Source organism: Mauremys mutica, chromosome 19, assembly GCF_020497125.1.
Source record: "Mauremys mutica isolate MM-2020 ecotype Southern chromosome 19, ASM2049712v1, whole genome shotgun sequence".
Taxonomy (NCBI): Eukaryota; Metazoa; Chordata; order Testudines; family Geoemydidae; genus Mauremys; species Mauremys mutica.
In genome coordinates, this window is record NC_059090.1 from 5,612,238 (window position 1) to 5,632,886 (window position 20,649).

The following is a 20,649-nucleotide window of genomic DNA, read 5'->3' on the forward strand; positions in this document are numbered from 1 at the left end:
CAGTATCACAGACACAGCCGCTGTGATGCCGGCTGCTGCCTGTACGTGGGGGGCAGAGAGCAATCCGCAGACGACAGGTAGGCACTTAACCTCCCAGGGCTTTGCCCCGGGCGCATGGTCCATGCTGCGCCGGGGAGGGGGTGGGGTTGGATTCAGTCTAGGTCCCGCCCCTTGCTGGCCATTGGCAGCTCAGCCATAGCCCAGCAGGCGTCGCACGGCAATGGCCGGCTATTGGCGGATGGGGTGTGCCGGCCCGCTGGCGTGAAGGGAGGCGGGTGCCTTTGTTCTGGTCTTTGCCATCTCATTGCAGGGAGGAGCCGGGGCTGCAGCCCAGATCCTCAGATGTATTTAGGCTCCTAACAGCCACTGAAACCCAAGGGAGTTAGGAGCCTGGGGAACCTCAGAGGATCTGGGCCACCATCCCACCTTCGCTCCGGCCGTTCCCGGCCCTCCAGATGGGAGGCGCCGACACCGACCTCTTTGCTTTCCCAGCCCGTGGCAGCTGCTGCTGTGCAGCTCGTGTGGCTCCCAGGGGACCCACCGCCACTGCTCCTCGCTGGGGGTCACCAGGGGCCCGTGGGAGTGTGAGGACTGCGCGGAGCCCGCAGGGGCGGGTAAGGCGCCTCTGGAACGCAAGGAAGTGCTGGGCCCTGGGTTTGTCTGGCGGGAGCTCAGGGCTGACGACTGTGTCCGTTTCCCTTGCTGGGCATCGGGGAGGAGAAGGCGCCGTGCTGGGAGGGCCTGGCCCAAGGCCCATTGCAGTCAAGGGGAGTCCGTCACTGGCCTTGGGATCGGGGCCGGCGAGATTCCTGGCTGGACGCTGGATCCTAAGAGCTAAATCCTGGGCTGGCCCTGAGCCGCCTCCCCCGTGGGGGGCTCTGTAACCCCTGGGAGCGTGGTACCAACAGGGGGTGGTAAAGGGGGAATTGCCCAAGGGCCCGGGGGCCCCTGGGATGGGGGCCGGTGAACCCCGGTGTTGCCAGCACAGAATGCTTGAGGCAGCAACAGTGGTTCGTTGCCCGGTGTGCTTTGCTTCCAATAAACACACCAAGGTGGAGAATGCAGAAAAAGTTTATTTGAGCCCAAATAAGGTGCAAGGGAGACATAGCAATCTCAAATCCTGCACACAGATGCAAGCTGTGTTTTCCTTCTTATACATGATTTTAGTTAGACATTTTTGTTACCGTCCACTATTCTCCTCCCTCCTTTACTCCCCTCCTATATAGTAGACATATTGTATAGCTTGCGATTACGTTAAACAGGTTAAATCATCCTTGACAGCAAACAATTTATCTTGTTAGTAACTTTTCAAGGCTGTTACCTTGGTTTACTTTTGAATTTATTACTTTGCCTCCCCCCCTCCTCCTAAAGCAAGATACAAATAGGTCCCCTTTTATTATCTCCTGGTGCCAGTGTTGCACTGATAAGGAGCAGTTACACATTCCATTCTTAATTCTGGCTCGCAAGGTCAATCAGAGTCCAACATGGAAACAGTTTGGACAAGCTTAGCATCAACCCTGATTCATTCAGGCCTGGTACAGAAAGGCTTCATTAACACTGTGGTTTTCCACCCTCCTGAGTTACCTAGGGTTATGCTTAATGACACCAACACCGGGTTTGGGGAGGCTGCCCTCGGCCCAGACCCCCCTTCTGCCTGAGGCCCCGCCTTAACCACCACCCGGCGTGGCAGCCAGCCCCCCGTACACACCCCCAGGCCGCCCGAGTGCCGCCAGCCCCGGAGCGCCGGGAGGGAGGGTGAGTGAGAGACGCGCCCCACCCCCCTCCCCGGAGCACAGGCCGGCCCCCATTAGCCTGGGGGGAAGAGCCCCCAGCAGCACAGCCCAGGAAGCAGGAAGGGGCCTGAGTGTGGGCAGGGCCACGCAAGGCTGTTTGGGAAGGTTCATCCTCCCTCTGCCGTTGATACCCACCGCCCATGGCCCTGGGCCCTTTGAAATGGTGTGGGAGGGCCGCAGGGCTCCCAGGCGCGCACTGGGCGGTGCCGGCTGCGGCGAAGGCAGCCGGGCGGCACGTGGACGCTCTGGCTGAGCCGGAAGAACACGCCCAGCAGTGCAGCCGGCAACACCGCCAAAAACCTCAGCCGTCCCTTTCTAGGGGGCCCATTGGCTGTTCTGTCGATTGCTGTCGGCCAGCCTGGAGGTGGCGTGTGCGCAGACCTGGGCACACACGTGCCCGGCCGCCCGCCTGAGGGGTCCCATTAGAAACGTGGCCATGGGGAGTGGGCAGCGCTGGGCCGGATCACCCCGCTCCCCGAGGGGAGACAGCCCCGCACCACACCCATGAGGAACAGCTCCTGCCCTGCTCTGTCGGGGCGGGGTTAGCACCTCCATGGGACAGTCCCAGCAGGTCATGGGCTCCTGTGGGACACTGGGTCACCTGCCTTGGGCTCTGCGCCCCCACGGCCACAGAAGCCTGTCTTCAGCGCCCCTTTACAGGGGTTTGAGGGAAGATAGCGCTGCACGGGTGAGGGGCAAACCCCATGCACAGAGGTGCCTGCCCCTGTGGAGAAGTGGGGGGTATGAGTGACCCCATGTTGGCCAGAAAGTGCCACCCAGGTCCCCAATCCACGGCTCTGCTCCCCTGGAGAGACTGACTGGCAGAGCAGCAGACTCTGAGAGCCCCATCGCTGCCTCTCCGCAGCATTGCCGCCACCGGCCAGCCATCGGGCGTTTGCCACGCTGCGGCTCAGCTCAGCTCCTCCAGCACAGGGCCACTAGCTGCCCACTGGCCTCTCCTGCCCTAGTGCCGGGCACTGCTGCCTTTCCTGGGCTCTGCTGGGGGCTGCACGGCAGTGACGGTCACCCATCTGCCTCTGATTCCAGCATCCCGCCAGCTCTCCGCCCCGGGGAGACCAGCAACCAGCCAGGCTGCGTGTGGAACCAGGGGCAGCTCCGGTGCGTCTGCCAGAGGCAGGAGGCCAGGACCCACCGGACTCACCCCGAGAGCCAGACTCTCCCGTCCCCGCAAGTGAAGACCCTTCGCTGCCCCGGTCCCTGGCTCTGCTACCTACAGGTCTGTGAGCCCGTCATTCTCTGGTGGTTTATTGCAATGCAACCTCCCTCCCCCACCAGCGCTCACCTCTCCCACCTCTGCCGTCCGGGCTCTCCCTGGCACTCACCGGCTCACCTGCTTTGGCAGAAGGCGGCTGTACAGCTGCCAAGGCGTAGATGTCCCTCGAGAGACAGGGCAGCTCCTGAGAGCGCGCCCTGCATTCCCTGCTGGCCGGAGCTCACTGTCTCAGGCGGGATCTCAGTTCTCTGCCCATGGCTCCAGCTCTCCTTCCGCTCTGTCCTCCCTGGGGCTACCCAGCACTCCCAGCTTGGCCCCCGCTGCTGCTGTGGCGTCCTGCCGTTTATCCCCTGCACTGTGTCACTGGGGGAGGTGAAAGAGATGGGCCCCGACGCTGGACAATACACATCCCTATAGAACACTGTGAACTCGCTCGGGATGGTTAATGTTGCCACTGGTGTCTGAGAGGGAGAGCAAGTCACAATGTGGCACTTCCCCGCGGTTCAGAGGTTCCCTCGATGCCACGTGCTGCTGTGGCACCATTAGTGCAAGGACCAGAGCCCTGGGCACGACTGGCTCAGACATGCAGCCAAGACTTTCAAAAGTGCCCAGCGATTTTGGGACCCTCGATTTTTGGGCCCCAACTCGACACAGTTTAAAGAGGCCCGATTTTCAGAGGGTGAGAATAAGCACTGAAAATAAGGCCTCTTGCATGTGTCTGAAGATGGGCCCTCAAAATCACTTGTCACTGTAGTAAATCTTGACCACGGTTCCTCTCACTGGCCTTTTGCCAGCGGTTGGTTAAGGCGACCCAGTCCCAGTGGCGGTTTTCAAGGCTTTGGGACGTCCCTTTCAAATCTTTGGGGCTGAAGAGCGGCCCGGCAGCGTTAGCTTCCCGTGGGTTGCTACTGGACTAACGGATGGGCTGTTGTGTGTTACAGAAATGTCCCCACGAGCTCTCCCAGCGTGAGCGACGCCAGCAGGAGTGAGAACGGCATCGCCTGCTCAGGTGATCCCCTCGGTGTGCCGCAGACCCCCCCGGGAGCACCAGTGGAGCTGTCTGCTAGAAAGGGGACTGATTTATGGCTGCTAATTAGGGGCTGGATTGGGGGGAGAGGGAGGAGGAGGCTGCCAGGAACGATGGCTTAGGGCAGAAGATTGTTCGCCTAGAGGCACGTGGACCAAGCAGACAGCCCCCAGCCAGCGTGGGAAAGGAACCGGGTCCTGGCTGTACCCGCTGGTCTGCAGAGGGGCAGGGTGGGTAGCTGGGTGGTGCAGGGACCGTGCTGCGTGCCAGGCTGCTTGGGAGGGGTTTGCTTCCAGCGTCACAATCATCACAGCCCCGACGCAGCGCAGAGCCCAGATGGCAGGACCCAGCCTGTGGCAGTGGAGAAATGAATCTCAGCCTAAGCCTAAGGTGCTTGGGCAACAGGTGCAGGGCACCAATACAGTGGCGCCAGCGCCCTCTAGTGACTGCACGTGTAAATACAGCGCGTCTGCTGGCGCGGCTGCCTCCCAGGTGCAATGACCTCTGACACCAGTGGTACAAATTCTTTCCGGGCCTGCTGCCTTTGTGGTCCTTATGCAGACGTCACCAGAGGGTCTATTCATTACAAACCCAGTGTCACAGCACGGGCAGCTCATGATTTTGGTGTTTTTGCTTAAAGCCCCAGCTCCCAGACTCCTGTGATCCCAGGGGACTCCCGGCTTTCGTTATTCTTTGAAGTGTGACCCCTTGAGGTTCAAACACCAGAACGTCAGCTCTCTAGCCTGGGACACAGGAGACTGGCTTCAGGCCCCACGCTGCCGCAGGCTCCCTGTGTGACCTAACTTCCACTGAGTCTGAACACCTTTGAGCTTCTGGGCCTTAGTCTCTCTCAGCCTCATCTCCCCAGCTGCCCGGTGGGGATAACAGCCCTGCCTCACGAGGTGCTGACTGGGGGATGCCCAAACACTACGGGGATGGGAGACTGGGGTAACTTTAAGAAAAAAAGCTCAGGGTTGTGAAGCCAGGCTGACTAGTGGTCCTGGAATGCCTGCTAAGATTAAAAAACCCTGTCTGGGCACCTCTGCAAACTGTTACCCCTACAGCTAATCTCTGTCCCGCTGCCTGCCGGGACCCAGGAGCGTGCGTACCAACCCCAGGGCACAAGCCCCACACTGGCTGTGAGTTCTACACTTAGATTTCACCAACCAATCATCCAGTGCAAACTCCTCAGGTACTAAAAGAGCCTAACCACGGAGGCACAGCCAGTCCCCGTGGGTACTCCGATCTGTCTCACCACCCAGGGGAGCTACCCCTCTGGTGGATGGTCCCTTACACCAAGGATCACAGCAAGATTCAGGTTACTCCCAGTCCCAAAGGACCAGTCACTTACCCCAGGTCAATGGCACCTTAAGTCTCACACCAAAGACAATGTTTGTAGACAATCCTACAATAAACTCGATAGGGATTTATTAACAGCAAAAAGAAACTAGAGCGGTATTGACACGGTTAAAGCAGGTGAACATACACACACAAATGAGTTACAATCTTAAGTTTCAGAAGGTAACAGAAGTCTATAATAAACAAGCTCTATGTGTCTGTTAAGACTAAGCAACTGGGGATCTCTTGCTTATGCCTAACAAACCTTGCCCCCCTCCCAGACTCCAAGCAGCACAAAGATGATCAGTGCCTCCTTGTTAGGGGTTTTATCCCCCTCCTCTCATGTGCGCTGAGCTGTAAACTCAAGGGATGTGAGGAATCCAGTTGCAGGACGCATCTTCATTGGGGGGGAGGAGCAGAGCAACGAAGTCTTTTGTCCTTTTTAACGTTCCACAATCGTCCATCTGGTGTGGATGGGCCTGTCCTGCTAAGCAGGACGTTGCAGATCCGTACGTCACACTAGTTAATCTCTCTCTTCAGTTGGGTGATTTATACAATTACAGAGGCTTACAATATAACTGCCCAAATACTACTTTGCCAGATAGGCTGCAGATATTTACATTAGATTAAAGCTGCAGCAACTCACATGCATTTAATGCAGTCTAAACGCTAAACACATTCTTATAATTCGAATACCTATTTTAACAACACTAATACACAGGGGAGAAAGCCTGTTTCCAGCTCTGTATTTGGCAGAGTTCAGCGGAGACAGGGACCTTGGCATGAGCGGGCACCTGCTCTGCCAGCGTCACAGTCTCACGTGGCACCTGCCAAGAGCAGCAGGCTCCCAAGAGAAGCCAGAGGTGGGATGAGAAAACGTGTGCAGGGCTGTAGCAGACAAGGCCTGCCCCCGTCAGCCTTGTCTGCAAATGGAATCCCCTGGGGAAGCAGATAACGCTGGGTGAGAACGCTCCCTGGGGGGTTCCCTGCAATCCCTCTCTCTTTTCTTTCACAGCACCAGTGCTGGGAAGAGCTGTGGACGCCCGGGGTTTCCCTGCCGCTGCTCCTCTCTGTAACATGCCAGCCCTGCCGGAGCAAGGGGCTGCCCCCCAGAACACACAGAATGGATACAAATTGCTATTTTGCCGGAAGACCAGCTCCCCAGGGATTTCATGGCTGTTGGGCATTGTAGGTCTGTGCAGTCCATAGCAGCAGAGAAACCCCCATGGAAAATTAGATCTGAGTACAGTTTTGTTCTGAGACATGTCTGTCAATGCTGCACAGCTCAGTGCCCTGCGTGGATCCGCGGCACAGCTGCGAGGCGTCTAAAACCCTGTTGTACTGCCTGTTACAGAGCCAAGGTGCCCATAGGAGGGGAGCTGGGGTCTTGTGTATCCTTCACCAAATTCGCACTTGAGTGATGACAGTGGGGTGTCCAAGGGGGGTTACTAGGCCATCACCTGATGACAGTGGGGTACCTACAGGTGATGTTAGATTGCAGGCCTGCAGCAATGGGTATGTTACCTCCAGGAACGGTAGAGAGGAAACCTCCCATTAAGAAACCCAGGACATTCAGAGCAAAGGTTAATCTGTAGAGCTGCTCAGGAAATGGCAACAACGTAGACAAACTTTTTTTTTTTGCTTTCTTTGACATTTTCAGGGGCTTTTGTTGAAAAACAGGAACTCCCAAACCCCCAAAATGTTGAGCTCTCAGTTGCTGGAAACCCAAAATTTTGGTTTTTGGCAACCACCCTCCCCCCCAAAAAATCTTGCACTGGAAAATGTTGGACCAGCGTTCATAACCTGAAAGGGTGGAAATTGATAGTTTCTGTAACCAAACTCTGTTCCTGTCACAGGTCAGGGCTGAGCTGCACCTCTCTCAGGGCTTGTCCACAGGGCGAGTTAGTGCACAGCAAGCCAGGGGGTGAAGCTGTCGCATGCGAACTTGCTGCGCACGAATGTACCAGGGAGACAAAACTTCCGTCTCTCCGGGGCTCCCTTTCCAGCAATGAGCCGGCGCCGGCACTTCTGTCCGAGGGAATCTCGCCTTCCACCCCACTTTGACCCTGGCTCCCCAGCCCACAGCACCATTGTTCCCCTCAGCAGCTCCAGCAGGGTTTGGCCCCGTCTATAGACTCCCCCGGGAAGCTGCCAGTAGTTGATAAACACAGCGACACCCAACAGCTGCTTCACAGCCAAGGATTAGTTCTGCACAGGAACATGGCAAACGGGAAGCGAAGGGCACAGGCGGCAGGTCATATGGGCTTGAGGTGCCCGAGCACCAGGAATATTCAGGGCTGGGGGCCCTGCTCCAGCAATATTTGGAGCTGGGTCTGTTCTCCGGCCCTGCCTGGATCGGGCCCCGGCCCCTGCGGGTCTCCCCCTGCCCCGCCAATTCCCTGCCTGAAAGAAAGCGGCGCCTGCCTCTCCCGGGCCTGCTTGTGCTGCCAGTGTAGCACATTCCTATGTGGAGCGGCTCCAGGCAGAACCGCTGTCTGCTGCCCCAGGATCCTAGCGTCCCCCGTCCCCTAATGGCAAGGCAGGCTGCCCTTACCCTGCCCTTCCGCCCTAGCCCTGAGCCTCTCCAACGCCCCAAACCCCTCAGCCCCAGCCAGAGCCCTCATCCCCCTGCACCCTAATCCTCTGCTCCAGCCCTGAGCCCCCTCCTGCATCCTGAACCCCTCATCCTCAGCCCCAACCCTCAGCCCCCCGCACCCTAATCCTCTGCTCCAGCCCTGAGCCCCCCCTGCATTATGAACCCCTCATCCTCAGCCCCAACCCTCATCCCCCCGCACGCTAATCCTCTGTCCCAGCCCTGAGCCCCCCCTGCATCATGAACCCCTCATCCTCAGCCCCAACCCTCATCCCCCCGCACGCTAATCCTCTGTCCCAGCCCTGAGCCCCCCCTGCATCATGAACCCCTCATCCTCAGCCCCAACCCTCATCCCCCCGCACCCTAATCCTCTGCTCCAGCCCTGAGCCCCCCTGCATCACGAACCCCTCATCCTCAGCCCCAACCCTCATCCCCCCGCACCCTAATCCTCTGCTCCAGCCCTGAGCCCCCCCGCATCACGAACCCCTCATCCTCAGCCCCAACCCTCATCCCCCCGCACCCTAATCCTCTGCTCCAGCCCTGAGCCCCCCCGCATCACGAACCCCTCATCCTCCTCCCCCTCATCCCCCCGCACCCTAATCCTCTGCCCCAGCCCTGAGCCCCCCGTCATCACGAACCCCTCATCCTCATCCCCATCGCTCATCCCCCCGCACCCTAATCCTCTGCCCCAGCCCTGAGCCCCCCCTGCATCATGAACCCCTCATCCTCAGCCCCAACCCTCATCCCCCCGCACCCTAATCCTCTGCTCCAGCCCTGAGCCCCCCCGCATCACGAACCCCTCATCCTCAGCCCCAACCCTCATCCCCCCGCACCCTAATCCTCTGCTCCAGCCCTGAGCCCCCCCGCATCACGAACCCCTCATCCTCATCCCCAACCCTCATCCCCCCGCACCCTAATCCTCTGCCCCAGCCCTGAGCCCCCCCTGCATCATGAACCCCTCATCCTCAGCCCCAACCCTCATCCCCCCGCACCCTAATCCTCTGCTCTAGCCCTCAGCCCCCTCCTGCATCATGAACCCCTCATCCTCATCCCCAACCCTCATCCCCCCACACCCTAATCCTCTGCTCTAGCCCTCAGCCCCCTCCTGCATCATGAACCCCTCATCCTCAGCCCCAACCCTCATCCCCCCGCACCCTAATCCTCTGCCCCTGAGCCCCCTCCTGCATCATGAATCCCTCATCCTCAGCCCCACAGCCCTCACCCCTGCACTCCCTCCTATCCCGCCCCCTCCCCTTCCCACACACCCCTTCTCATCCCCAAACTCCCTCCCAGAGCCTGCACCCCTCACCCCCTCCTGCACACCCACCCCCTGCCCCAGCCTGGAGCCAAACTCCATCCCAAAGCCTGCACCCTGCAACCCTCCTGCACCCCAAAACTCCCCCCCAACCTCCCTCCCACAGACTTAGGCAGGTGGGGGTGGGGTTTGGGGGGGGTCAGAGTTGGGAGGGCGGGTTCTGGGCACCACCAGAATTTCTATGAACTTGCCACCCATGGCAAAGGGGTTCAAGTAGCAAAAGGTCTCCCCCTCCCCCTCCCAGCACACACACTGTCTGATCTACGTTTAGAATTTCTCTCCAGAATTAGCTAGGCCCGACTGCACCCTGGTCCCCCTGCTCTTCTGGGGCAGCTGACAGGCTCTTTCTCTGCAGACCCTGCTTCTCTGGGAGCTGCAGGGAGCGTCTCTTTAAACCAGCCAGGCCCTTTGGGTGCATCCACCCACTGCCCCACTTCTTGCCACAAGCCACCAGCACGTCGTGTCCAGTTTGGATGGAGACCACACGTCCCAGGCCTTGGCCCCTGTACTGTGTGTTATGCACTGGGGCTGGGGCTGTCTATAGCCCTGACGCCAGTTCCCGCAGAACAAAGCCACCGAGGACTGAGTTAACCCTTTGCAGCCATGGGGCAGGCGGCACGATTGCAATCAGAGAGACAATTCCTGAAAAAAATCCCCATGTCTCCTCTGTTCTTCACAGTCCCACAGACCCTTCTGTGCCTGCAGCGTGTCACAAAGGGGCACCAGACACCGTGTCTCTGACAGCTGGCGTGGTGCTTTGATACCACGCTAAGGTTAGCTTTTCCCCGTGCTCTGATTTCAGCATGTGTGGTTTGCATACAGGAAGACACGAGCTCTGTCTGCTGGAGTCCCCAGCACAGCTGGCCCCAGGCCTGGCTGGGGTTTAGGCACCAGTGCAGTATAAATGCTACGTGATAATAACAGCCTGGCATATGGAATTATGGGGCCTGATCCTGGAAGGGTCCTGAGTGCCGTTAAGTGACCTCAGCACGTCCCAGGATTGGGCCCCCAGCGAAGACTGGAGAATAGTTGCCTTCAGCGTGACTGCTTTGCTTCAGAGCGCCAGGGAGAATTCAGAGGGGGCTCAACGTTTGCCTTCTGCCTTCCGTTGTCTTCCTGCTTGAACAAGATTCTTGTGGCACAAGATGTAAAGCTCCTTTTCAGCTGCTGCCATCTGCCCTTAACAAAGGACCCAGCGATGCTACAGGAACGGGGATGTGGTCAGCTACTGCTGTGTCTGCCCCGCAGTCTGGACGCAATCTGGACGCAAACCGTACCAACGACCTCCCCTATGAACAGAGAGAGCTGTGAGCCAGGTTCCCTTGAGAAATGCAACGTCACACACAGCCGCTGATCGCGGCCGGCAGCCATGCAGACAGGGCAGTTACTGGGAGCGAAGGCGCTTGTCCCGAAAATGCCTCCTCTTTGGAGTGAAACCGGTTCTCTTCAACGCAGGAGGCTGACAGAGCTGCCCGGGCCCAGGCACGGTGCTGTGGGGCTGCTGCTGTGGGCACTTGCCTCCCCCAGCTTTGACACACACCTCGATCCGGACCTGCAACATCCTGTGCAATTGCAATCTGTGGCCTCCCCATGCAGCCCGGTCAATACAGCACGATCTTGGCCTGCCGTGCTCCCAGCTACCCCAGCACAGCAACCACCCGCTCTGCCAATGCCCTGCTGCCCTAGGCTGGAGTATCCCCTGCCAGTCCAGTTCTGCTCCCTGCCCCAGCTCTGCCAAAGCACCTGCTTGCAGGGCCCAGTCCCTGCTCGCCCAGCGCTGTGGATGTGCAGAAACAGATATTGCCATTAGCCAACAGCGCCCCCTAGTGCCAGCTGCGCCTTAGTAACTGTCCGGCCAAACCTCCTTCATTCGGGGAGCGACGATTGTTTGATTATTTGCTCATTTGCAAACAACCCAGGGCTGCCCAGAGGACTCAGCGGGCCTGGGGCAAAGCAATTTCAGGGGCCCCTTCCATAAAAAAAGTTGCAATACTATAGAATACTGTATTCCATGGGGGCCCCTGTGGGGCCCGGGACTAAGTGCCCCACTTGCCTCTCACCCCCCACGGCAGCCCTGAAACAACCCCTGCTCCCTCCCCCAGTGGGGTGACCACATGTCCCGATTTTATAGGGACAGTCCCGATTGTGGGGTCTTTTTCTTATATAGGCTCCTATTACCCCCCAGCCCCATCCTGGTTTTTCACATTTGCTGTCTGGTCACCCTATCCCCCAGCAAGTTGCACACATCATAAAGATAGGTGAGAACCAGGGCCGGCTCCAGGGATTTTGCCGCCCCAAGCAGCCCCCCCCGCCCCCAACAAAAGCCACAATTGTGATCTGCGGCATTTCAGCGGGAGGTCCTTCGCTCCGATCAGGAGTGAGGGACCCTCCGCTGAATTGCCGCCGAATAGCTGGACCTGCCGCCCCGCTCCAGAGTGGCTGCCCCAAGCACCTGCTTGCTAAGCTGGTGCCTGTAGCCGGCCCTGGTGAGAACACCATATCCCGCAATGCACGCTGCTCCTTTAGCTTGATATATGAATGCTCCACAGCGTTTTTAGTATGATCTTAGCCCTGCGAGTCCTCACTACAGCCTCTGCTACTAAAACTCTGTTCCCAAGCGGGAGGGTTGGTGGAGATGAAAAACTGGGTCTGAGAATCATCAGGCTTGTGGAATAAGGGCAAGCGATGGTTTTGGTCACTTGCTACGTCGGTCACACGGATATTTACCTCCTGGCCGGATGGGGGCAAGCGGCACCCTGAGTAGGTCACTTTGGAAGCATTGGGTTGATGTTCTTTCTGGAACACAGTGGTCTTCATGGCAGTAGTTGGGGCTCCCGGCTGGGAGGAAGAGAAAGGGAATGAATACTAACACCTCGCTGTGATATGGCACTTTTCAGCCCCAGATCGCTAAGCGCTTTATCGTGGAGATCAGAATCCCCTTTGTACAAACAGGGAAACTAAGGCACACAGCAGTGAAGTGACTTGCCCAAAGTCACACAGCTGGCTAGTACCAGGACTAGAACCCAGGTCTCCTGCAGGTTAGTCCAGGGCTGTATCCACTAGGTCACATTGCCCCCAACACGTTGTAATGCCCTCGATAACAATGGATAGCTGCATGGAATTGAACATCTCAAAAGGGGGTTATACAGTGACTTTAGGGCTGTGCTCCTCAGTAGCCAAACTAAACGGGGGATGATCTGATGGTCACACGTGCTGCTTCCCACCCCAGGTCAGTTGCTGTTTTGCATGGAAGGGGTCTGCCTTAGTCTGGCACAAAGAAATGTCAGATTTCCAGAGCGACTCTGTGACCTCGGGTGAGTCATTCTGCCTCTTTGTGCCTCCGTTTCCAAGTCAGCAACACAAGGATCTGGATGCTACAGTAGTAATTAACTCACTAGTATTCATCACCATGCAATTTTGACAGGTTTCCACGCCCCTTTTAGGGCTCATGTCCCGCCTTCCCACCCCGTTTCCGTTGGTGCCAAAGTGTGGCGCCATCGGCCATTTTGAAAAAAATGTGTGTGTGTGTGTGTGTGTGTGTGTGTTTGACTAGGGGAAGTGTTGTGTATGTTTGTGCTTGGGTACATGGAGAGAAAAAGGTTGAAAGAAGAGTGTGAGAGAGTGTGAAGAGGAAAAAAAGAAAGTGAGTGAGGTTTAGCGGAAAAAAAGGAAATTTGAAAGAGGAGAGGCAAAGGGCAAAGCTAGAGAGCATGTGGTAGAATCAGAAAGAGAGCGAGAATTCTCACCTTTTAAGTCTTTCTGTAGAAAGAGGCAACTTTTCTGGTTCAGACCCTCTCAGACTCGTTATCCCCGCCTTTGGATCTGCCCAGTCAGAGGTGGTTTTACAGCAGCATCATAGAATTCATTTTCCTGAACCAATCCTAGAGTCCCAAGATTTTAAACAAGAGCCAACTCCCTCCTTTCCCCCTCTCCCCTTTAAATGTTTTATTCTTATCTAAAGAAACAGACCCCCCAGCATTTTCCCACCATGGAGCCCTTTTACAGAGGAGTTTTTATAGAAGTTAAAACCATAAGCTTTTAGAAACACACCATTTTAAAAAGTTTTTTTCCTAGGTTTTAGACTAACGGGTGTTACTTTTTAGTGAGCACAATGTGAAGCTGCAGCAAAGCTCCTGTTAGCAAAGCAGCCTCTGTGAGTCAGTGGATCAGAGATAAGAAGGCTGCTTCTTTCCCAACATTTTTAACAAACACAGGTTAAAGTTACATTAAGTTTTGCAAAGGGAGAATGACTTGAAAAGACAAACCTAGAACACATCCCTCTTGTAGGTGTTGTAATAAAAAAAGAGCAGGCAGAAGCACCCTAGGCTTAAAACCCCAGGTTTTTGGTCACAGACAGTTTATAAACCCCTTATTTTGTAAACCATTGAATTAGAGAGAAGAAGATTGCTTCTTCCCCCACTTGTTAACAAAGAGAGGTGAAAGGCTTTTAAGGGAATAAACACTTGAAAAGACATGCCTAAATGAAGACACATTTTTTTAATTAACTCCCTTGGCATAAGTGTTTCAATGAAAAAGAACAGGCAGAAACATCTTAGGATTAAAACCCCAGGTTTCTAGTAAAAGACAGTTTATATACCCCATATATATCTCCCCACCCCCCCCCCTTCCGCTGCAGCTGCTGGGTCACTTGTAACTCGCTCACAGGGCGGGTCATTCAGCAGGAATTTTGGATGTGCACAAAACACTGACAGGATTGGTTCCCATATGGTTACAGAGCTGCAGTAAAGTGGAACAATTTTCAGCTGGTGTGATTGGAGGATATCTGGATGCATATTATAAGACTCTCCTCCATAAATGAGGAAAAGTTGAGGTGCCTTTATTATTCTTTTGTTCCACTCTTTCTTTCTATGGGGAATTTGCCAATGCAATATCACTGTCTTCCTTTTAAACAAACAAACAAAAGGCAATGGCTGTTTAAAATAGTAATTCCAGTCCTGATAACCACTGGGAAGCATTTCTTGCTCAATTTTATCCTACTTTTTCTACAGCAAGTTACAGTGGATCCGTGTATTTGATTTGGGAGAAATGAAGTAACAGCTGCCCAAACTGAGTGGGAGCACTCCTGAATTTTGACGTGTTCAAATCTGGAAGGCAGGTGCTGGGGTGGGGGTGGGGGTGTGGGCTCCGTGGGGGACCATGGCAGGATGTGTGCAGCAGCATGTCTGGAGCTGCACGGAGCCAGACACGCTGGTCTGAGGGGCACGGTAAGAGGGCTGGGGGCTTGGCGAGGGGGTAGGAGGTACCAGGAGGGCAGTCAAGGGACAGGGAGCTGGGGGGGTTGGATGGGGCAGAGGTTCAGGGGGGCAGTCGGGGGACAGGCAGCAGTTGGATAGGCATGGGAGTCCCAGGGGTGTGTCAGGGGACAGGTATGGGGTGGGGTCCTGGGGGGCAGTTAGGGGCAGGGGTCCCGGGAGGGGGCGATCAGGGAGCGGGGGGGGGTGGTTGGGGTTTCTGTGGGGGGGCAGTTGTTATGCAGTTGTTATGCTTTAGCATGGGCAAGCGTTTATTATTTGAAAACACTTTTCCATTTTATGAGGTATTATCTCCCCCCATCTTACGACCGATCAGAAAAATTAACAAAAACAAGCTAAAAGATACATTATAGCAAGGACTGCAAAGGAATAGTTACAATATTGCTGATTATTACCTTGTCTAAGCGCCTAGAGAATGTATTTTGTTTTGTTTTTATAAAACACTTTTATGCAAACTGTAACCCTAGGTGATGTACAGCATTAAATAATATGAAACAGTGGATGAGAGACCTGAGACATTGTTGAAATCAGACGGGCTATGATTAAATCCCAATACACAGGGCCTTGGGGTGGAAGATGAAAAGGTACAGCCGAAGCGGAAGATGGTACGATTTAAGAGGGGTTCTGGGGCTGCTTTGCAATGGTGCAGAGGGAGCCTATAACCCTCATGCACAAACACCAGTTAGAGCGTGTTTTGGGAATAAAACAGGCCGTGGTGTAAAATAAAATGTCAGTTGAAAATAACTATGTAAAGCGTGTTTTTATGGAATTCCAGGGATGTGGGGTTTGTCAAAAGGGCGGTAGGTTGCCCCCGTAGTATACGCGCAGTTAGCTTACAGTTTGTCAACAACAACAAGAAAAGGTGTCCGAACGGCCTGTTCCTCTAACAAAGGCCCAACCACCTCACCCAGCCCTGGTGTTTGTGCATGAGGGTTATAGGCTCCCTATGCACCATTGCAAAGCAGCCCCAGAACCCCTCTTAAATCATACCATCTTCCGCTTCGGCTGTGCCTTTTCATCTTCCACCCCAAGGCCCTCTGCATTGGGACTTAATCATAACCCCTCTGATTTCAACAATGTCTCAGGTCTCTCATCCACTGTTTCATATTATTTAATGCTGTACATCACCTAGGGTTACAGTTTGCATAAAAGTCTTTTATAAAAACAAAACAAAATACATTCTCCAGGCGATTAGACAAGGTAATAATCAGCAATATTGTAACTATTCCTTTGCAGTCCTTGCTACAATGTATCTTTTAGCTTCTTTTTGTTAATTTTTCTGATAGGTCGTAAGATGGGGGGAGAGAATACCTCATAAAATGGAAAAGTGTTTTCAAATAATAAATGCTTGCCCATGCTAAAGCTTAACAACTTATATGCCAGGCTACCTACAAAACCATTTCACTAAAAGAGTTAGCAACATGCCCCCTAAAACTCAGGACAGCTTTCTTACCCCATGGCCTGATCTCTGTGGCTCTGGCTTTTTTAAAAAAAGTTTGTCCTTGGTTTAGATTTTAAAAAACATTTTAAAAAAAGAAGAAAAAAAGAGGGAAGGAGGGGGAGAAAAGTGTGTGTGTGTAGGTAGCGCAGGGGTGAGGAAGGCTCCATATTTCTGGTAAAAAAAACCATGGGGCAGCTCTAGGCACCAGCAAAGCAAGCACCTGCTTGGGGCAGCCCATTTGCAGGGGCGGCATGGGAGCTGAGAACCAACAGGGGGCCCTGGGAGCTGTAGTTCCTTGGTGAGCTCCCTGCCTATAGAGCCAGCCCTGGAGCAGGGAAAGAACTACAATTCCCAGCATTCTCTTGGCCACTACCAACTGGAAAGGAAGGAGAGGGACCTCATGCGGCAGCGTGCTGCGAGTGCTGTGGATGGCAGGGAGACCAGATTTGAACATTCACAAAACAGGACACTCCAGGGGGAGGGTAGCCCCACCCTGCCACCATCCACTCCCTCTGACTGCCCCCCACAGAAACCCCAACCCATCCAACTCCCCCCCTGCTCCCTGATCACCCCCTCCCGGGACCCCTGCCCCTAACTGCCCCCCAGAACCCCACCCCCTACCTGTCCCCTGACACACCCCTGGGACTCCCATGCCTATCCAACCGCTCCCTGTCCCTTGACTGCCCCCCGAACCTCTGCCCCATCCAAGCCCCCCGATCCCTGTCCCTTGACTGCCCCCCCGGAACTCCCTACCCCTTCTCCACCCCCACAGCCCCCTTACCGTGCCACTCAGACCAGCGTGTCTGGCTCCGTGCAGCTCCAGACACGCTGCTGCATACATCCTGCCGTGCTCCCGCACGGAGCCCACAGCCCCACCCCCACCCCAGCACCTGCCCTCCAGATTTGAACAGCTCAAAATTCAGGAGTGCTCCCGCTCAGTTTGGGCAGCTCTTACTTCATTTCTCCCAAATCAAATATACTGATCCACTGTAACTTGCTGTAGAAAAAGTAGGATAAAATTGAGCAAGAAATGCTTCCCAGTGGTTATCAGGACTGGAATTGCTATTTTCAATAGCCATTGACTTTTGTTTGTTTGTTTAAAAGGAAGACAGTGATATTGCATTGGCAAATTCCCCATAAAAAGAAAGAGTGGAACAAAAGAATAATAAAGGCAGCTCAACTTTTCCTCATTTATGGAGGAGAGTCTTATAATATGCATCCAGATACCCTCCAATCACACCAGCTGAAAATTGTTCCACTTTACTGCAGCTCTGTAACCATATGGGAACCAATCCTGTCAGTGTTTTGTGCACATCCAAAATTCCTGCTGAATGACCCGCCCTGGGAGCGAGTTACCAGTGACCTAGGGCTGGGGTGGAAGGAGGTGTGTCTGTGGGGCACTGGTGGGGGGGAAAGGTGGAGCCCAGGTCTGGGGCGGCAGCAGGGTGGGGGGAGGACACTAGTGGGGGGGAAAGGGGAAGCCCAGCACTGGGGCGGCAGAGGGTGTGGGTGGGAGAGCCCAGGGCTGTGGCAGCAGAGGGGGGCGGGGGAGCCCAGGGCTGAGATGGGGGGCAGCCAAAAATTTTTTTGCTTGGGGCGGCAAAAAACCGAGAGCCGGTCCTGTAAAAAACAGCTTACTGTTTTTACAGAAGCTATTCTTTCTTGTGTTTTTTGTATAAATCCAAACTTTAAAAAGCAATATTGGGTTTTTTTTAATTAAAATACATGTGTAAACGCCCCTCAGTTGCCAGTTTCCATAGTCTTACCCAGTTGTTGTTTTGGTATTTTAAAAAAACTATTTTAAAAGAACAGGCTAGTATCTTAAGCCTTATTAGTTCACTAAACTTTCACAAAATATCCCTAAGAGGGGCCTTGTTTTGTTACAGCTCAGGCGATACTGCTTTTTCAAAATAAACTTTAAAAAAACCAAAATGCTTCAAATATATGGGGAGGAAAATAAACTTCTCTCTAATCCACTGGATTACAAAATAAGGGGGATATAAACTAGCTCTTACTAAGGTTCTGTGGCTTTCACTCTGGCGTATTTTCTGCGTGCTCTCTTTTTTAAATTAAAACACACATGTAAAAATGTTAAATAAAGAGCTCTGTATTCATATAGCCTTGTCTTTTAAAGTGTTTATTCCTCTACAAAACCTGATAACTTTCACTTGTATGTGTTAAAAAGCAGGCAAAGAAGCAGCCTTCTTATCTCTGACCTACTGGTTTACAGAGGCTGTTGTTGCTGACAGCTGCTTTGCTGCAAAAGCCTGCTGTCCTTACTGAAAAAAATGACCAGTGCTAGCCTAAACCTAGGGAAAAACGTTTATAAACAGGCTTTCTGTGTTTTTAAGCCTGGGTTGTTTCTGCGGACTTGCATGTTATTGAAACCCCTATGCCTAAGGGGCTAAATGAAGGTTATGGGTCTTCAAATAGGCTTGTCTTTTCAAGTGTTTATTCCTTTACAAGCCTTTCCTCCCTCTTTTGTTAAAAAACGGTAAAGACGCAATCTTCTTATCTCTGATCCACTGGATTACAAAATAAGGGGAATATAAACTGTCACTAAAAACCTGGGGTTTTAAACCTAGGGTGCTTCTGCATATTTTTTTATTACAACACCTACAAAAGGGATGTGTCTCAGGTTTGTCTTTTCAAAGTAACTTTAACTCGTGTTTGTTAAAAAGTTTGGGAAAGAAGCAGCCTTCTTATCTCTGATCCACTAACTCACAGAGGCTACTTTGCTAAGAGGAGCTTTGCTTCTTTGTCTTTCTAATCCACTGGTTTACAAAATAAGGGGTCTATAAACTGTCTGTTACTAAAAACCTGGGGTTTAAACATAAGGTGTTTCTGCCTGTTCTTTTTCATTGAAACACTTATGCCAAGGGGGTTAAATTAAAAAAAATGTCTTCCTTTAGGCATGTCTTTTCAAGTGCTTATTCCCTTGAAAGCCTTCCACCTGTCTTTGGTAAAAAGTGGGGGAAGAAGCAATCTTCTTTCTAATTCAAGAGGTAAAACCACCTCTGACTGGGCCGATCCAAAGGTGGTGATAACGAGTCTGAGAGGGTCTGAACCAGAAGAGTTGCCTCATTCTATAGAAAGACTGAAAAGGTGAGAATTCTCGCTCTCTTTCTGATTCCACCATGTGCTCTCTAGCTTTGCCCTTTGCAGAGGGAGCTCTCTTTCTTGCCCTCTTCTTTCTTTCAACCTCTCCCTTTTTTTCTTAATCTACACTGGTATTGAATAGTTTAAATGCTTTTTTTATTCACTTTTTTACCCTGTGCTTACCAAACAGGCTCTGCCTTTCCCTTTTTAAACCTAGTTTTCAATATTATTTAATTTTTTCTTAACCCACCCTGACATTTAATACACCTTTTACATTTATCTCAGAATTTTCTATTCTCCAAACTCAGCCTTTACCATCATCTCTCCTTACTCAAACTCACTAAAAATCTCTCTTCTTTCAAACTAACTAACCCTTTAAAAACAAAAATCCTTCTATTCTGTGATAACCAGCCTCTTTTCTTCAATAACTTACCTCTCTTCTTTCAAATTTCCTTTTTTTCCTCTAAACCTCACTCACTTTCTTTTTTCCTCTTCACACTCTCTCACACTCTTCCTTCAACCTTTTTCTCTCCATGTACCCAAGCACAAACATAGACAACACTTCCCCTAGTCAAACACACACACACATTTTTTTCAAAATGGCTGATGGCACCACATATTGGCGCTAATGGAAACAGGATGGGAAGGCGGGACATGAGCCCTAAAAGGGGAGTGGAAACCCGTCAAAATTGCATGGTGATGAATACTAGCGAGTGAATTACTACCTGCTACCTCTCCTGCCAAGGGGCGTGAAGCTGCATTAATGAATGTTGGTGAAAGCCTTTCGTCCCCTCAGCTGAAGGGCGGGCAGGCGGGCACCTGTGGTGTGTGGTGCACGGTGGGGAATGTTTTCCCTGCTCTACAGCTGGGATCTGAGCATGTCAAAGCTGCCTAGCAGATTTTTATGTCCCTCTCGCTCAATTGAGCACCTGACCGAGCTGGGCCAGGCGCTGAGGAGGACACGGGCCCTTTGCCTGGACTCAGACACGGGCTGGGGTTAAGCTCAGGTGGATCTAATGTGGCTCAGCTAAACCTGCTCCTAGTGAAGATGCAGGTCAGAGCTTTAGCTCCATTGTGGCTGGTGGAGTTGTGGTGTGGCCAGAAGCCAAGGCCGGACCTGAGACAGGTGAATCCAACACACGGGTGGGGTGCAGAGGAAACGGGTGGGGGAAGAGGAGCGGAGTTGTGGGGAGGGAGGAAGGGCGTTTGGGGGTGAGAGCAGGACAGGAGCTGGGCTCTGTGGCACAGTGAAGGGGAGAGGGGGATTTGGGGACTGGGGAGGAGGTGGGCTGGGGGGAGGGGCAGGTAGTGAGAGCCAGATGGGCTCCTAGAGGAGCGAGGGGTTTGGCTGTGGGGGGAGGCTGAGGACGTTGATTTTGTGGTGGGGAGAAGGGAGGGAGGGGTTATGGCAGGGGAGGGAATGAGGTGAATTCTGTAGGGTGGGGGGGATGGGCTGGGTCCATCCAGTCACCACCCACACCCCCCTTCCACCCATCCAGCCCCCTGTACCCTACCCACACACCCCTTCCACCCATC

General features: G+C 53.5%; 2 long non-coding RNA genes across 2 annotated transcripts; one reads left to right on the forward strand and one right to left on the reverse strand.

Moving 5' to 3' along the window:
• The first annotated feature begins 387 nt into the window (after positions 1-387).
• On the forward strand, positions 388-6,463 carry LOC123353152. The gene is made up of 4 exons (XR_006574407.1): positions 388-614; positions 2,841-3,030; positions 3,969-4,036; positions 6,408-6,463. It is a non-coding gene; the product is annotated as an uncharacterized LOC123353152 (long non-coding RNA).
• A 3,024-nt stretch (positions 6,464-9,487) lies between these two features.
• LOC123353160 lies at positions 9,488-19,732 on the reverse strand. Its single transcript, XR_006574411.1, has 3 exons — positions 19,547-19,732; positions 12,028-12,138; positions 9,488-10,589 (listed from the first exon to the last, which is right to left on the reverse strand). It is a non-coding gene; the product is annotated as an uncharacterized LOC123353160 (long non-coding RNA).
• Between the last annotated feature and the right edge of the window lie 917 nt (positions 19,733-20,649).